At 36.9% G+C, this 6,721-nt stretch overlaps 1 long non-coding RNA gene across 1 annotated transcript; it reads right to left on the bottom strand.

The window, feature by feature from the left end:
• Positions 1-3,485: 3,485 nt before the first annotated feature.
• LOC131523711 (uncharacterized) lies at positions 3,486-5,664 on the bottom strand. The gene is made up of 4 exons (XR_009266836.1): positions 5,619-5,664; positions 5,453-5,544; positions 5,161-5,371; positions 3,486-3,633 (listed from the first exon to the last, which is right to left on the bottom strand). It is a non-coding gene; the product is annotated as an uncharacterized LOC131523711 (long non-coding RNA).
• Between the last annotated feature and the right edge of the window lie 1,057 nt (positions 5,665-6,721).

The raw sequence follows: 6,721 nt of genomic DNA, 5'->3' as shown, positions 1-6,721 counted from the left end.
TGGGAATTCCTTGAACCCATATCCCTTCATTGTTAGAGCCTTATACTCTACTGTTTAAGCTACAGTTTTTATGTTTACATCTTATTCTCTTTGCATTCATTTTTAATTAATTTTTATTCATTTTCATTCAATACAGCCAGAGGTTGTGAAAAGAGTAAAATAATAGTGATTCATTTTATAGTTTAATTTTAATGTAATTAATGTGAATTTCACAGTTACACCAGGTGGCCAGTCGCATAAACTGTTAAGACTAAGTCTTAAAAAGTTAGTCATGTATTTTGTAAAATATTTTTAAGTCAGTTAAAAATCTGAAGATTTGAATCTGAAAAGACTGATTAGCTTGCTAAACTGCTAGTTGGTCAAACTAGTTACTACTTAACCAGTAAACTAGTTAAGGCACAGTCTTAACACAGTGGCTATGTTTATGCAATGCATCGATGTTCTTTGGGTCATATGACTACATCACATAATACATATTTGCAGATCATCAAACTTGAACTTTTTTCCATGTTCCATGAAAATAATAATAATATTATAATGCAGTGAAGTACAAACACTGAATATTACGTCAACCTGAAATAACAAAATATATAAAATAATACATATGTCCACATATTTAATCAATTTTTTTTTTAATTTTATTTTTTTTTATCCAATGTCTTAGCTGCTGACTTTTGACATTGTTCATCACTGATTCAGTGATGTCATCATCCAGCTCAGTTCAGTTCTCTTCCAATAGTGTCTGTGCAACAATATTGGCAGATAGTATTTGTCCCCAACTAAGCAAGCCAGAGGCAACAGTGGCAAGGAACCAAAAATCCATCGATGACAGAAATGGAGGAAAAAAAACAGGGAGAAACCAGGCTCAGATGAGGGGATACAGTGACCTTGGAATAAGATGCCATTCTTCTTACGATGTAACAAGAAGTCTTCCCGGTTCCGACTGACCTAATTAATGCAGTCTAATAATTATGTAACAGATTTGAATTATAGAAATGTGTTGGTGTGTTATGTGTATGGCAGGTTAAAGAGATGGGTCTTTAATTTAGATTTAAACTGAGTGTGTTTGCCAAATGTTTACAATAACCGAAAGTGACATCTGTGTTTCACTTCATTTATTTGTTTGTTTCACTTTTTTTCATTAAAATTATTGCAGAAATGAGTGTTAAACTTGCTTCTCCTGCATCCTTTTTCTCTGCTGTCCTGTAAGGTTCACATATTTGCGTTGTTCCCTCTATGGTACGGGCATTAATTTTGGTGGGAAAGAACCTTGCATCAGTGGTTTGTCTTGTTTTGCATTTTGTATGCATCTCTCTTTGACACAGTCGAGTTTAAAGTAGGCTTTATGTTGGCATTCATGGTTCCCTCAATGAACTGTAGCTCCCCAGTGCCGGCAGCACTTATGCAGCCCCAGACCATGACACTCCCACCACCATGCTTGACTGTAGGCAAGACACACTTGTCTTTGTACTCCTCACCTGGTTGCCGCCGCACACGCTTGACACAGAGGCTTCCTTCTGGGACGACAGCCATGCAGACCAATTTGATGCAGTGTGTGGCGTATGGTCTGAGCACTGACATGCTGACCCCCCACCCCTTCAACCCCTGCAGCAATGCTGGCAGCACTCATACATCTATTTACCAAACACAACCTCTGGATATGACGCTGAGCATTTGCACTCAACTTCTTTGGTCGACAATGGCGAGGCCTGTTCTAAGTGGAACCTGTCCTGTTAAACCGCTGTATGGTCTTGGCCACCGTGCTGCAGATCAGTTTCAGGGTCTTGGCAATCTTCTTATAGCCTACGCCTTCTTTATGTAGAGCAACAATTCTTTTTTTAGATCCTCAGAAAGTTCTTTGCCATAAGGTTCCATGTTGAACTTCCAGTGACCAGTATGAGAGAGTGAGAGTGATAACACCAAATTTAACACACCTGCTCTCCATTCACACCTGAGACCTTGTAACACTAACGAGTCACATAATACCGGGGAGAGAAAATGGCTAATTGGGCCCAATTTGGACATTTTCACTTAGGGGTGTAGTCACTTTTGTGGCCAGCGGTTTAGACATTAATGGCTGTGTGTTGAGTTATTTTGAGGGGACAGCAAATTTACACTGTTATATAAGCTGTACACTCACTACTTACTGTAGCAAAGTGTCATTTCTTCAGTGTTGTCACATGAAAAGATATAATAAAATATTTACAAAAATGTGAGGGGTGTACTCACTTCTGTGAGATACTTTATATATGTGTGTGTAGTATATATATATATATACAGTGTATATACTATATACAGTATGTATACTCTCTCTCTCTCTCTCTCTCTCTCTATATATATATATATATATATATATATATAACCTTCATTAAATTAAACAATAAGCACCAGTGGAGGTGGAGGTAACAGTCAACACCCTAAAGCAGCTCATTCTTATTATGATTTTTTTTTTTTTTTGATTTTGCATGCAATAAATTTGCTTTAATTCAAAAGGGATCAATTTAACAGCTTTATAACAGATAGTAACCTGTTATTTCTTGATCACATCCATATTCTGCGGCAAGAGATTCCTAAAGTTTTTAATGGACAGTTAGAAATAAAGTAAGAGGTATCCTCACATTACTGTATATCTCTCCCCCAGAATGTTGCAATTTCACACTTCAAATCATAAATTCATTTTCCAAGACTTTAGAGGAGAGTTAATATGGTTTTCATTTAATCTCGCACATGCTTTAAATCTCATGCACGCATTCACCTTCAGCTGTTTCTTTGAAGAGCCTCCTTATTGTTCATTTCTCTAGAGCCTGTTTAAGTAGGCCATCGCCATTTGGAGCAATATCCTGATTGTTCGGTTTGAAGACCTAAACGGATTGTAATGGCTTGCAGTACGTACCCTTTTCAACTTCCATCAACATTTAAATCACTTTTAGAGGACGTGTGATCCTCTCCATTTTCTGAAGCACTACTTAGGGGTGAGCTAAGGAGAAGTATTGTCTAAGATCCGGGTATAGCATGTAACAGCCGCAACACAAATGTATCAGGTTTTGTTAAAGACCCTATAAAACTGGAGTTTTGTGGTTTTTACTCAATGTATGTTAGCTTTGAGACCATATGTATACATACGCTTTTGTCAGCCCAGGCTCACTGCAAAATACAATGCCCTCAGTAAACTTTTACCATAGTGGTGCACTTGCAATGCTGAGCGGTCAGAAAAGAATCCAGTGTAACTGCCACAATCCAAAGACTTAGATCACAATCCAAACCTTGTAGAAGAATGTTAAAATTGCATAGTTACTTCAGAAAATGTATCTTTATTTCACATTATTATTATTTTTATTTTATTTTTTTATTTGTTTTGGGTAGAGTTCATTTCAAATGAAATTGAGCAATACACTTTTAGTGCCACTCCCACAATATTTCATTTACAAACAGCTCTGATATGATGCGTATATAACCAATGTAATAAAACATTTGCCACAGTCACATTTAACTGTTTTAGCAAAAATTGAACATGCTTTTTAGTGCCAAGCACCAAACATTTCATTATAAAACTGCCATTTACAACCATTTTGTACTTACAGGGACATTTTTATTTGTTTTCCCCATGGACTGGACTGTTTAATAAACCTGGATCTGTAATGGAGAAAAAAAAAAAAAAAAAAACACAACAATTCCACTTACAGCACCTGAATGTGGACATGTTACAAGTGCAAATTTTTAGCAACATATTTCAGGTTTTGCAGAAACGTAGAGTTACATATTTCCAATTGGCCGGGGTTTGCTATTGTACTCTTGAAACTTGAAAAATTTTTATACCTGGTATACATTTGGGGGGTACACTCTCGGAAAAAAGGAACAAAAGCTGTCACTGGGGCAGTACATTTTCAAAAGATCTTTGCATCTAAACGGTCCATATTGGTACACTCAAAAAAAATTATTCTTGGCACAATTTTTTATTAAGTATTTGCATCTATTTGATTTTATTTTAATAATCGTTCTTTATAAATGTATGTACTCCGATTACTTAGAATCAATATAAATCTGTTAACTGTCAAAATTATGAATAGGGTTTAAATAAAGCTAGCTCTGGAACAAGTCAGGTCCAATTAGTTAAATTGCATGAGATTGGTTTACATACAAATGGAATCGTTTACCATCCTCCAGTCGGTAGGTAGCGGTACTGCACAATGACTGTCTAAAGCAGCTTTGGTAATAGAGTGGTGGAACTATGATGTCACTTTGTAGGCAAAAACCCGGAAGCGAGTTAGCATTTTAGCACTTCCGTTCCATCGTCCCAAAGTCAATGGGTTTTCTGAATGGGATTTTGGTTAAATGCCTTGAATAAAGTCTGTGGTTCACACAGGCTCAAGATACTTTCACGTTTTATTCTACGACATAAAACACACCAGTTACACCACACTCGTGATTTTTTTTTAAACTGTTATGTTTCTTAAAAAAGATGATTGTTAACAAGTTGCTAAATGGGACTACAGGCACTGTCGGAGACATTCAACGTCATCATGCCGAACAGTTTATCAATTTACAGTATTTTCCAGTTGTAGCATAATTTGTAATTCAATTAATGGTAGAATAGTCAATAAATAGTTTCCCGCAATTTATATTGTTGTTCAACAATGTTTTTTTGCTTTGGCCCGAAATGCGACATAAGTCTTCGGAGGGAAGATGCTCGAGTTTATCGCTTACTGATACTCTGGTATCAGACCATAAGGTAAACTCATATTACGATTAATCCATGTAAACACCACATTTACCGGCTTTAAGTGGTGAAAGTGAAACTGTAATTGTGGCAACGCCATCACTAGTACTCTCAGAGTAATAGCAAGAGCAATTAAAGATACAAACACAGATGTTAACAAAAAACCAAAAGAAACTAAATAAAAAATAAATAAATAAATAAATAAAAAATAAAACCAAAAAAATACCAGTTCAAAAATGAACAATTTCACCACAAGGAAATTCAGCAAAAACAAACAAACAGACAGACAAAACAATGCTCACACTAAAATGCAAACCCAGATAATTATTACATCTCGAGACCTTTAAAACAAATACAAGGGCTCTGTAATGACTGTCGGTTGGGCGTCCCAAACCTTAGAATAAAAGAGCACACAGCAATGGAGAAACAGCGGCACGCCAAACCTCCGTTCGGTCGATATTCGGTATAGCCCGCGCTGAAACAGACGCACTGATAGTCTGGGTACCGTGCCGTAGAACGAGGCGGTCAGCACTCCACGGCTGCCCAGAAAATAACAGCACCAGTGTCTATATACGAGCGTGCAGCCGACAGCGTCCCACGAAAAAAAACCACTGCAACGTCTCTCAAAGCTTGGTCCTGGCCTTAAGTTGGCAACTGAAAACAAATTAACATACTCATAAGGACACATCTAGTTACTAGATAACATAACGTCACCATAATTTAAAGCCATCTTACCGGTCTATACAACTCGTGGTACACAGGAAGCTCCGTCGTGATCTTATACAGCACACTCTGTAACAGTGTATCGCAGGTTTCCTCAATCCACACTAATAAGACAAAAATCCATAAAACCGTAGTACATACACATTCTAAAATCCTACCACAACAAACAACTCCTTACCCCTTACACGCTTCCGCGCCACACCAGAAATCCGATGACATCACGCATGATGATTAGACGTGTCCTCCAAAACCACCCACCACCTACCTTTATAGGCCCGACAGGCTATATTAACCAGCGACACGCCCCCCTCATTCCACCAATTCGGGAGAAACTACTACCATCGGCTACATAATGATGCATAGTGCTTAAAGCCACGTTAAAATTAAATGTTTACGGCCACAAGAAGCTTTTCCTAGAAGCAAGGATAAAATAACATTTTGTGTACCCACCCTAACAAAACGATAGCTGAAATGTGGTACTTTGTTCACCAAAATAAGTTTAATCTTACCATATCCAAAAACTCGTTCACTCTGCTGTTATTTAATAGATTAAATGCACTAGAATTTTATTGAATAGTATGTGGAGACACGCTTTTAATTAAAATATTCATATTAATCAAGGATTTATGTAAGGGATAATCAACGGCTAGCTGTGCATTATACGATTTGAATGCACGACGTGGAGGCGAAGAACCACCCGACGTGCCTCCGCAAAGTGCATTCAAATCGTTTAATGCACAGCTAGCCGTTGATTATCCCGTTTATGCCATGGTCATTTTCCAGCATTCACATAGTAAAGATGTTAATAATATTTGTGCTGCAATATTTGACCGGAACGCTAAAAATGACGGTTATTTTCGTCTGTATTACTATTCAAATGTAACTGTATGTTACTATGGTTACCAATGTTTATAGGAAGCGCATTGATATAGAACGTGATTAAACTGACCTGGTACTACCTGTGCAGTTAAATTAATTTAATCAACACCTGCCAGCCAATCAGAATTGAGCATTCAGACGGACCATGGCATAATGACTTTTAATACCTTATTTCGAAATGTACAGAAATACATGGTTTCAAATGTCCTTTAGTTAAGATTATTTCATTTATTCACTATACTATTTATTACTAATGTCTCATTTCAGTTTTAGTTTGGCTCTAGTTTTGTATTTATTCCAGTTTATATGAAAAGGTTCATGTAGCGTGGATTAACATTCATATACAGAGTAAATCCTTCACTGAACATGTTAAAACTAAGTTTGAAACAGTTGTCGGGAGCG

Source organism: Onychostoma macrolepis, chromosome 17, assembly GCF_012432095.1.
Source record: "Onychostoma macrolepis isolate SWU-2019 chromosome 17, ASM1243209v1, whole genome shotgun sequence".
Lineage (NCBI taxonomy): Eukaryota > Metazoa > Chordata > Actinopteri > Cypriniformes > Cyprinidae > Onychostoma > Onychostoma macrolepis.
The sequence above is the reverse complement of the archived record's forward strand: the minus strand, read 5'-3'. Positions and strand labels throughout refer to the sequence as shown.